Consider the following 12,720-nt stretch of genomic DNA (forward strand, 5'->3'; position numbering starts at 1 on the left):
AACTAGTATATCAAATATGCTTGCTAATTTTTAGATTTGAGCTTTATCATTTTCCCTAATTCCATCTATCATAAGCATTCCAAACCATTTGGTTTGCAGCTAGGAGTTAGAGGACATTCCTCTGTCAAAACGAACTTTAAATCATCGTTTGCTAGTATTGTGTTTATATTTGATTTCCATGATGAAAAGTTAAAACCATTAAACTTATCAGAAGCTAGTGTTTTAGAAGAATTCGACATGCTAAGAATGTAAAAAAATTCTAATTAGTAAATTACTTTTTAAACCCAATCAAATTTTAACAAAAGTAATAATGTACCCAAATTTCATTATTTATTTGCAACGATACTTTAGTGAGTCAGAATAGATGCTACCGAGGGGCAGTCAAATACTTCTTCACTAAAGTAAGACATTCTTGACTAAATACTAACTCTAGAATAACTCTTTATTCCTATAGTCTTTTAGTTACCGTTTTCAGTTAGGAACTTACTAACACTTGGTAACTCTTGTAAGTGTAACCCTGTTGAGGTTGATGCCCTAAATCTCGTAGATTCCTATAGTTTGTAAATATTGTATGAACAAACTCTTCTATATTAATAAAACATGTGATATTTTATTCATTTTCTATAAAATATGTGATATTTTAGTTGCATTAACCACAAACCAATAAACTAACATCCGAGGTTATCATTGTAACTTAAACATGTTTATGGAGACATACGGGTGGATCATGTTTAAGTGATAACCTAAATGGTCTGTAGATGGATAAAGCTAGGTACCTTATCCTGGTGACACTACGAGTATGACCCACTTTGTAGGTGTTACAATTGTTGTAAAGTGCTACAAATGATCTGATCTTGATCATTCATGTATTAGACATGCGAGCGGGAATATTCTATATAAAGGAGTTTGTATATAAGATCGGACCACGAAATGTTTAGTCTCATTATATAACACCATTCATAATAGAGACTTACATTTCACCAAGATGACCATAGGTAACATGACCTGAATTTTGAGTGAGTTGTGAACTCCTGCCTATGAGGACAGTCTTTTGATTTGTATGGGTGAGAGTGGTCAAATCGCTGACTCAACAAGCCTACCATTTTGGGGATTCGTCTTATTGGGGAGTTGGGAACACAACTACACAAGATGAAATTTACTCCTTCCTCGAGGCAGGGGTAAGTAGATAAATTGCTTTTTTAAGGGTTAATTCCGGGTTTTGAACAATGTGACTTCACACCCTCTCCTGGCTCGAGAGAGGTTTAGTCATAGTAGGACTATGATCTATTGTTCTTTAGAGGGATCAGTGGTACTTAAGGAGTTAGATGTAATTACAGGAGCAAAACGATAATTTGGCTTAGTTGTACTTATGAGCAATTTGTGAAGGATCATCTTACTGTTGATTGGTTATATCCAATGGACACAAAAATATATCTGTAGTGCAAAGAGTGCAACTGTTGATCTTTAGTGGACTGCCCGATAGTTAACGGATGGTGAATAATGTAATTAAAGAACTTAATTAATTATTTTCGAACCGTTGGAGCTTCAAACTACAGGTCCATGAGGTTCCTTTGGTAGCTCAAAAGGGTTTAGTTAAGAATCAGTTTTTGGATTAATTTGAATTGTTGAAATTAATAGAGGAATTTAATTATATATGATATAATTAAATTGTTTCAATTATATATGATATAATTGTCATAATGTATTTGATACATTATAGCTTAATGGGAGGAAATAAATATTTTAATGAGATTCAAATATATTTTCTACGAATGTGATTCATAGTTGTTAAATTTAATATAAATGTGATTTATATTAAATGCCATATTATAGAGAAAAGAAACTATAGTTTATATTGTATATGATACAATATTAAACTATAGATTATATGTTATATTTGATATAACATATAATTTAATATAAATATAATATGATAAGTTAGTTATTATATTTATTTATATTATTATTATTATTTGAATAATGTGAAAGGGAGTTACAACTCCCTTCCCATCTTTTCTCTCCACCCACTTTAGTGGGGTGGTTATTCCATTTGACAAAAGAAGAATAAAAGAAAATCGTTTTATTTTTCTTCTTCAACGTTGGTGTTGAACGATGGAGTAAAATTTATAGAAGGGTTCTGTGAGTTTGATTGTGAGAAAAAGTGCTCAATCTTTTTCCTTCTCCACATTAATTTTTCCCTCTAAACCAAAATAGTCAGAGCTCACCACTCCTAGGTTCTCACTCTGAGAATACCAAGGTTTCAATGTAGTAGTGTCCGGGTTTTCAGGTTCGAGGTTATTTTGAAGAAGGTCTTCAAAACGTTTGTGACTATTCGAGGGAGATTCTTGAAGAAAAGGTTCTTCAAAGGTAACGTATCTTGAACCAATTTCTTATAAAACCATGTTGTAATTTAATTTTAAATGCATATCTGTTGTATGTTTACTGTAAATTTTGTATTCAATAATTAATGAAATTTGGTTGATCCGCTTCTGCTTAAGGTTCTCCTCACAAGAGTTCCTTCAAACCCTTCATTTTTAGATCTCAGAGGTTGGCCTCAACAATGCTATCGAATTGAAGAGTAAAAGTTGGGAATCAACCTAAGAGACCTTATCCATTTATGGAGTTTGAGATGTTTCAAATCCCATGGTACACCCTCTGAGGGGAGGGGATAGTCGTTGAAAAGATGACTAACTAATGCTGCCTAAAAACAACAAGTAGGCACACCATAGGAATCTCACGGTCCAATCTAATAGAGGAGACCGTAGGATGTGTTGACAGACTTCCTTCTCCCACTTACTATAAACAACTTCCCCTATTCACTTTACTATTGACTCATGCAAACATTTTTCGAATGAAGTAGTCCTAGTAAAATCGACACGAAGTCGAGCATGGACCTCACGGTGTGAACTCTTAGGGACATGAGAGCTAAAAACAATATATCGTATATGTTATTAATCTCCCATTAAAAGTGTTCTATTTGTTTTGGCTAAATGTTTACTTAGGTATATTCCAACTAAAAACAACCTAAGTCTAGGTGTATATCCAAGTATAATGTTGATATTTGGATTTAATCTACAATGTCTATGTGATAAACCATTTTACTACCTCAAATTGCTTACGCAAGCTCATAAAATCTGGTTAACAACACTCAAGAACCGACTAAAACCCTCAGGTAGCAGGTGTTTCGTAAACCATCAACTTAAATAACTCCAACCTTAGACAAGATTTTAGCCAGAGTGAGTTTGTAACCATAATTTTACAAGATAACGATCTATTTTAACTAATTTAAACAAGTTATTATTTATCAACACTAGGTGAGCATACAATTTATCTTTGTTATAGATTTTGAATGTCTAATCCATTTTATAACACTTTATAAAACTGTAGACATTAATCAATCCATAATATTGGCCAAGTATTTCACAATTTAATATAAAAAATTATATTAAACACAGGAAACCCTGAATCATGCATACTATATATTATAACAAATTATAACATACTTTCAATGCATGATACATGCTTTCCTATGGTGGGATTTTAAATCTACAGGACATACATTATGCATATACAAGATTTAATTTAATTATAACATACATCCAATGCATAAATAATTAAACATACACTGATATGGACCAATTTGGCATCCTAAGTAAGCAACAAGCTAATTATTACAAGAATAATTCAAAATATGCCTTAAACCGCCACTGGATCGTCCAAACTGATTCGAACCAGTTCTAAATCACCCGAATCAGACCTCCATGGCTTGAAAATGGATGAACCGGTCCAAAAGCTCATTGAACTGGACCTAAAGGACCCAAACCGGATGAACCAAACCGCTGGATCATTGGCTGCTCGTGCACTTGTGTTTTGGGTTGTTGAAGAACAACGTTGCAATGTTGCAAGGGCAAGAGCAATTTTTGCTGCTATTTTCTACTGCGCATGTTTGCTTCCTTCTTTAATTAGAACCTAGTTTCAACTCTATTGACTCTAACAAATTTATAGACTCTTAATCACACATAAGACCTATAAACAAAGATCCAATTACAACAATTTTCAACATAAATTGAAGGGAAATCTAATGCTAAAACTGTAAACTATCCATATCAGCACCCATTTCATACAACTTATGAAAAATACCCAACAAGCTAAAATTAACATAAATTGAGTACTTAAAACATGCTCTGATACCAATTGATGGTGTTGACATTCAACAAGCGGAAGCAATTAAGATCTTAAGCACTCTAATTACATTAATTTGAGCTATTAAGCATGCAAACTCAAAAACATATAAATAGGGTTTTAAAGTTTTTACCTTCAAAGAATTCTTCAAATCAGTAACAAATCCAATTGAATCTCCTCTCCAGCTTGTAGACTACAACTTGATATTTTCTATTATTCTTTTGGTCCTTAGATTGGATGGTGGAATCCAAATCGAGAAGTAATTTAGGGAATTTGGAGAGGAATTTCTAGTTTATGGTAAAAAACAAGAGAAAACTTATTTTCTCATGATTTTCCAAAATTGCATGATTTAGTTCATTAGCTGATTGAAATTAATTTTATTCAAAATCAGCATGCAATGAGATTGCATAATAGCTTGACACTAAAACATCTTTTGTTGAGTGGGAATTTGATGTCTCAAGTGGGAAAAACACAACTCAAGTTTTATTGAATTTTATTCAAAATTCAATTTAATTTGAAATCTAATTTCAAAATCAAAATGGAAACATCTTTTACATAGGATGCCTCTTTTACATAGGATGCCTTCACTTTCGTGGTCCAGTGCCTCTTTTACATAGGACCACGAAATAATCTAATTTCAAAATCAAAATGGAAACATCGAGTTGAAATAGTTAGTTTTATTCAAAATTCAATTTATAAAGAAAAATGACTATTTCGTGGTCCAGTCTTATGCAAACATCTTTTACATAGGATGCCTCCACTCGCATGTCTCCACATGAAATATTTTGGGATCACATCGTTTGTATCAAATATAAAGCGTGCCGCATCCATAGTGTACCCAATATAAGGTACCCAACCTTATCCTTATACTTATAGACTGTTTTGGCTATATACTTGATGCTTGATTTTATGATGTGGAATTATGGATGATATGCGATGGTGAAATTGCATTGAGTACTCAAGTTTCCTCAACGGAATCCAAGTGTAAACTTCACTGAATTTCCTGGTAAGTCCAGGGTCGAACTCAGGGACTTGTGAAAACAGGTTGCATTGGTAATTTTTAAGAAAACTTTGTGGTAGCCAAATAAACCAGTAGTTGTTGAGGTTGTTGTTTGCGTTAATGAAAAAAATAAACAAATACGGCAAAGTTTGAAAAGAGTTGATAAAACGGGAGATACGATGAATATACGGTGAACGGGTTGAGAAAAGTTTCGGCTAACACTTCCTAGGATACGTTCATGCTACGGAATCATGCAACATGCATACAACAGTAAACCACCTCTTGGTGCGAATGCCACGACTTCTAAGGCTAGAATGCATGTGATATATGCGATAAGTCTATAAGACCTACACATAAACCTCTATTCTTATTTATGCGATGACAACAAGACACACACACAAATAAGGCGACCATATAATATCATACCTATCTCTAAGATGCATGCGATGCAAGTTGGCAAACAGAGCTCATCTCTAAGTCCCTATCTCTTGTGTATGCAGGTTCTAATCTTACTCTCTCGAGTCTAGATTCTAACCTAGCTCTCTCGAGTCTTAGGTTCTTTCCTTAGACTCTCTCTCGAGTAGCTCTAAAGGGATGTTTGGCACAACATAACACAAGATAATCATAAGCAATGAACTTCCTAGGTCATGTTAGCTTAGTTCTTCTCAACCCATTCGACTTTTAGCTACTCATGCATACTAAGAGAGTGAACAGATGTAGAATAAGAACTTTCATTGTATAAATATAAAGATAAAGTACAAAATAACAATGCAAGTATAAAATGAAGAGCCTGGTAGCAATCTTTTACTGCCCATACTTTTACACTGTTTTTCTACTCGTGTTCAAAAGATAATCTCGCTCTCGCGAGAGTCGGTCCGCTCTCTACTTCTATGCCTCAAGGTTCTCTTTCGAGTTTCCCTGAGCGATCTCCGGTGTCACCATTCTTCTCTTGCTTCGCCTTAAAACGAAAGGAAAACTATGAATAAAGGCGTGCGATCCGAATGTATGAATTTTTTACCCCCTTTTTTGAAGGTTGCCTTTGGTATTTATAGAACATCCAGGGTGAACGGCGGCTTCCTTCTCATGATTACACAGATGGGACAGCTTTAATTCCCTGACTAATGCGTCAAATATTTTTCACCGAAAAGCTGAATGTACTTGTTATCGATAGCGGCTGTCAACTTAATTCGGATTCGACTGTCATTAGCTTTTTATCCCATCGCGATTAATTAGCCTTTTACCTAGATGCGCTCACCATGTTGCGCCGACCAAGTTGTGGCAATTCTTCTTGAGCAAATGTTTGTGAACACGATCACCGCAAGAAGCTCTTTCTCTGTGGTGTATAATTGGTCTGAGCAGGATTTAATGTTTTACTCGCATATGCGATGGGATGCAAGATTGTTTTTCTCTTTTGTGCCAAAGTTGCTCCTATCGCATACCCGCTTGCATCGCACATAATTTCAAAAGGCAGTGTCCAGTCAAGTGCAATTAACACGGGTGTGGTAATCAACGCATTCTTCAAAAATCTGAATGCGTTGAGGCAGTTGTTGTCAAAATCAAATTTTCTGTCAGCCTCTAACAACGCACTCAGTGGTCGTGCTATTTTCGAAAAATCTTTGACAAAGCGTCTGTAGAATCCAGCGTGCCCCAAGAAACTTCGTACAGACTTCACGCTTGTTGGAGGTAGAAGTTTTTCAATGGCTTCGATTTTTGCTTTATCTACCTCCAACCCATCCCGGGAGAACTTGTGCCCCACCACTATGCCCTCCTTCACCATGAAATGACATTTTTCCCAGTTAAGCACCATATTCGTTTCTTCGCATTTCTTCAGTATCTTCTCCAAGTTGGCTAGACAAAATTCATAAGTGTTCCCATAAACAGAGAAGTCGTCCATAAATATTTCGATAGAGTCCTCAAGATAGTCTGAAAAGATGGCCATCATGCACCTTTGGAACATGCTTGGCACATTGCAGAGGCCGAATGACATGCGGCAAAAAGAAAAGGTCCCATATGGGCAGGTGAATGTGGTATTGTCGTGGTCTTCTAGAGCTATCATAATCTAGTTGTACCCGACATAACCATTCAGAAAGCAGTAAAAGTCATTTCCAGCTCGCCGGTCTAGCATTTGATCAATAAACAACAGAGGGAAATGATCTTTCTTTGTGGCCGCATTCAGCTTGCGATAGTCCATGCAAATATGCCACCCAGTGACGGTCCTTTGCAGTATTAGTTCATTCAGGACTACCGTCATGCCACTGTTTTTCGGCACACACTGCACGAGGCTGACCCACGTGCTATCTACTATAGGATAGTCAATGCCCGCATCTAATCATTTAATGATCTTCTTTTTAACAACCTCTTTTATCGTAGGGTTGAGCCTGCGCTGACAGTTTCTCATTTTACCCCAAAAATGCATACTTTAAATGATTTGGTAGGGTTTTTAATTTCAGTGTTGGTGGTTCTACTAGGGATGGTTGCATTGTTTTTCTTTATTCTTTTTCTGTTGGCTCTTCTTCTTGATCTGCGATCATCTCTTCTTCCTTGTTTATTTTTGTTATGATCGCATTACAGGTAGCAACGAATGCGCTGACATCCTCTTCTTCATTTTCTTCATCAAACTTTTCTTCTTCAATCAAATTCTGGTCATCATCGGAGTCATGCAGGTCTTCTTTATCCGAAAACTTCATGGCACGAATTATGTTAAATTTGAGCTTCTGTTCGTTGATGCTCAAAGTGATCTCCCCTTTGTGCACATCAATCTGGGCACGACCTGTTGATAAAAATGGTCGCCCTAGTATGATGGGGCACCTCATTGTCAGCCTCGTAATCCAAAATGATGAAGACGGCTGGTAGGATAAATTTGTCAATGGTGATCAGCACATCCTTCACCTTTCCCTCTGGATGCACCAGAGATCGATCGACCAGTTGGAGAGTCACGGTTGTGTGCACAAGTTGCCCCACATTCAGCTGCTTAAAGATCGACAGAGGCATCAAATTGATGCTGGCTCCAAGGTCACACAAGGCTTGCCCGATATACAGACCTCATATGAAGCAGGATATAGTAAAGCTCCCAGGATCGCTCATCTTCAGTGGAATTATTGATTTTGAACTTTGTGTTAGTGCCACCATGGCAAGCTTACTAGCTCCCCTTTTCTTGGTTACCATATCCTTCAGAAACTTTGCGTAGGCAGGCATTTCCTCAATCGCTTTACTGAATGGAATATTAACATATAATTGTTTTAACATAGACAGAAAGCGTTGGTACTGTACCTCTTCATTCTTTTTCTTTCTTAGTCTCTGCGAGAAAAGGGGTAACTGTACTTTCACGGTTTCCGTCTTAGTTGGATTTAAGGTCGACGCAACCTCTGGCTCTATTGCTTCTTTTTCTCCTTCTTCTTCTTGTGTCACCGCAATTTCAGGTTCTGCCGCAATGGGAGCTGTCCGGGTAGGCTCCTTCTTTTCTCCCTCTACAATCTTCCCACTTCGCAATGTCACCACCTGACATTGCTCTTTACCTGATCCCCCCGGATTGTGTGTCTGTTGAACTCGACAGAGCCCTTTGCGGTCTACTCTTTAGCTCACTTACAATCTGGCTCATCTGTAATTGTAGATTGCGGATGGACGTAGCCTGACTTTGAAGCACAGTTTCGTTTTTCTCTATGTACTGCTTCAACAGGCTCTCCAAGGAAGAGGATTGCGGTGGTTGCGAGCTACTAGTTTGATTGCTCGTCTGACCGTTATTGCACGGGAAGAATCCAAGTGACCCTTCTTTCTGTGCCACGGGTTGGAAATTCTATTGCTGATTCTTCCAAGCAAAATTGGGGTGGTTTCTCCACCGGGGTTGTAGGTATTCGAAAAGGGATTATTTTTTACAAAGTAAGCGGACCGTGGATTTTGCGGGCATTCCTCCATCGCGTGTCCATCACTGCAAGTCCCTAATGGATCTGGCAAACCATTGTGTGGACAATCCTTGACCAACCTTTTAAACCTCGCCCAGGCATCGTTGAGCGATTCGTCCATGTCTTATTCAAAACTTATAATTAGTTTCCTTCGTCTGGCATTCTCAGTAGGTGGAAAGTATTTCTTCATAAACTTCTCCACGACCTGTTCCCAAGAAGTGATCTCTCCTGGCTCGAGAGAATATGCCTATTTCCTTGTCTGATCATAGAGAGAAAATGGGAACAAAGTTAGTCAAACTTCTTCGGCAGAGATGTTCGGGAACACAAAAGTATTGCAGATTCCAATAAAGCTTCAGAGGTGGGCATGCGGGTCCTCGCCACGCCTTCCTCTGACTTGTCCTGCAGCCTGTATCATCTGCAGCATCACCGGCTTCATTTCGAATCGGCTTCTATCAGGGCAGGCCTCATGATTCCTAGAGAGAAATCATAGAGGTTTGGCGATGCATAGTCTCTAATGGGTCTATTGTGATCGTTTGCCAGCAGGATTGGATTCGCCATGACGTTGTTTTCATTTGGTCTCCATTTTTAGACTGCTCCGCCATCTCTTCTTTATCTGACTGTGATTGTTGTTGGCGGTCTCTCAATCTCCGTCTAAACGTCCTCTCAATCTCTGGGTCGTAATTCGCCAGAGATTGAGAGCTTGCAAAGAAATCAGAAAAATTATCGTTAGCACACTATTTTGCCGAAATCCCCTGCAACGGTGCCAAAAACTTGATGCTTGATTTTATGATGTGGAATTATTGATGATATACGATGGTGAAATTGCGTTGAGCACTCAAGTTTCCTCAGCAGAATCCAAGTGTAAACTCTATTGAGTTTCTTGGTAAGTCCAGGGTCGAACTCAAGGACTTGTGAAAATAGGTTGCATTGGTAATTTTTAAGAAAACTTTGCGGTAGCTAAATAAATCAGTAGTTGTTGAGGTTGTTGTTTGCATTAATGAAAAAATAAACAAATACGGTGGAGTTTGAAAAGAGTTGATAAAACGGGTGATACGATGAATATGTGTTGAACGGGTTGAGAAAATTTTCGGCTAACACTTCCTAGGATGCGTTCATGCTATGCGATCATGCAACATGCATACAACAGTAAACCACCTCTCGGTGCGAATGTCACGGCTTCTAAGGCAAGAACGCATGTGATATATGCAATAAGTCTATAGGACCTACAAATAAGCCTCTATTCTTATTTATGCGATGACAACAAGACACACACACAAATAAGGCGACCACATAATATCATACCTATCTCTAGGATGCATGCGATGCAGTTGGCAAACAGAGCTCATCTCTAAGTCCCTATCTCTTATGTATACAATTCTAATCTTACTCTCTCGAGTCTAGATTCTAACCTAGCTCTCTCGAGTCTTATGTTCTTTCTTTAGACTCTCTCTCAAGTAGCTCTAAAGGGATGTTTGGCACAACATAACACAAGATAATCGCAAGCAATGAACTTCCTAGGTCATGTTAGCTTAGTTCTTATCAACCCATTCGTCTAGTTTAGCTACTCATGTGTACTAAGAGAGTGAACAGATGTAGAATAAGAACTTTCATTGTATAAATATAAAGATGAAGTACAAAATAACAATGCAAGTATAGAATGAAGAGCCTGGTAACAATCTCTTGCTGCCTCGGCTTTTACACTGTTTTTCTACTCGTGTTCCAAAGATAATCTCGCTCTCGCAAGAGTCGGCCCACTCTCTACTTCTACACCTCAAGGTTCTCTCTCAAGTTTTCCTGAGTGATCTCCAACATCACCACTCTTCTCTTGCTTCGCCTTAAAATAAAAAGAAAACTATGAAGAAAGACGTGTGATCCGAACGTATGAATTTTCAAACTCTAAAGGTTGTCTTTGGTATTTATAGAACATCCAGGGTGAACGATGACTTCTCTCTCATGATTACACAGATGGGACGGCTTTAATTCCCTAACTGATGCGCAGAATATTTTTCACTGAAAAGCTGAATGTACTTGTTATCATTAGCGGTTGTCAACTTAATTCAGATTCGACTGTCATCAGCTTTCTGTCCCATCGCAATTAATTAGCTTTTCACCCAGATGTGCCCACCCTGTTACGCCGACCAAGCGGCAATCCTTCTTGAGCAAATGTTTGCGAACACGATCACCGCAAAGCCTTGCGAGAATGCTGCGCTCGACTAATGATTTTCTATGATTGCAGTTTCCGCCTTGCGTCGACGCATATTCTGCATAAAAATACAAAAATCAATTGTTCCTATGTGATGAACGCATGCGACCGCAATATTATGAATTTAATGCTTTTTGGACTCAATTTAACATATTTTATCAACGCAAGCCAGCATTGTTTAAGAACTTAGCACTATGATAACGTGCATTTCTGTCCGTTATCAATACTCAAACTTGATCAACTTTTATGTCTCTACATAAAGTTTAAGTATTCATGTTATAGTCAGGGGTTCGCTAGTTTATTGGATTTAGGTTTTACAAGTGCAATTTACATGTTCAATAACAACTTTATTGAATAAACCTTAATAACAACTTTATTGCAAATATCATATGTTTAAAGATTACAAACTACGAGTTTTAGGACATACAACCCAACGTATGGGTGTGTCTTAAGTCCAATAGGAAACTCTAAAAGTTTGTCATTTTTTAAAAGGAAAGAGTTCAACATTGAGTCCTACTGACCAGCCAAGCTGAATATGTATTAATTTAGAAATAACTGAGTCAGATTCGGTCGGGTGTTTTGCAATTTTGAGATCTACAATTTGTTTGACATCACTAGAGTTATATATAACTATTGGTGGTGCAAGCAACGTTGAGAGTTGCAACTTTGTGACAAGGGAATTCCATGAGAGAATAGTAAGGCTAGTAAAGGAGGCTTTTAACTTTACATTCTATGTTTAAGTGAATTATACACTTTTTCTCTGGATATATCTAAGTGTGGAAGATTTAGCACTACACTGACATAATGAAACTAGAATGGAGAAAGCGAGCTAGCGAAAAATTTGCAATGATGATGAACGTGCGCAAATTTTCTTCGATAACAGTTTTCAATTCATTTTTCATTTTCTTAAAAATACTTCTTATAATATAGTACTATTGGTGTTGGAAATTTGTATGGTCTCTGTCGTTAGGGTGGACTCTTGTTGGGTTTTCTTTTGGCCAGCTTTTCTAGTTTGGTATCATATTTCAAATCAACCTGCGTGGAAGTTACACATGTGATGACATGTTGAGCACCCTCCAATGTGCAAGTTAGTATAGGAAGTGTATATTCTAAATAAGCACAAAGAGTAAGGTTGAAGTTATCTTTCAGAAATCATTACTTCTTTTTATTGGGATTGTCGAATAAAGTTATTTATAATGTCATTTCCTTAATACTCACATGTGGTTATGTGTGATTCTAATGATATTAGGGCTTAGCTCAACTAAGTTATTTTTCTATTAGTATATTTTCTTCTGCTCAAATGGTTGACCTAAAATTTGATGCACTAACTTTCTTTTCCCTGCTAGAACGCACATTTTCTCAAGTCACCTCATAATGTTCTTTGAATTTAGTAATTTGGAAATTCATTTTGAGTATTCATACCTTATTTTAGATAT

Source organism: Benincasa hispida, chromosome 4 (assembly GCF_009727055.1).
Source record: "Benincasa hispida cultivar B227 chromosome 4, ASM972705v1, whole genome shotgun sequence".
Classification (NCBI taxonomy): Eukaryota; Viridiplantae; Streptophyta; class Magnoliopsida; order Cucurbitales; family Cucurbitaceae; genus Benincasa; species Benincasa hispida.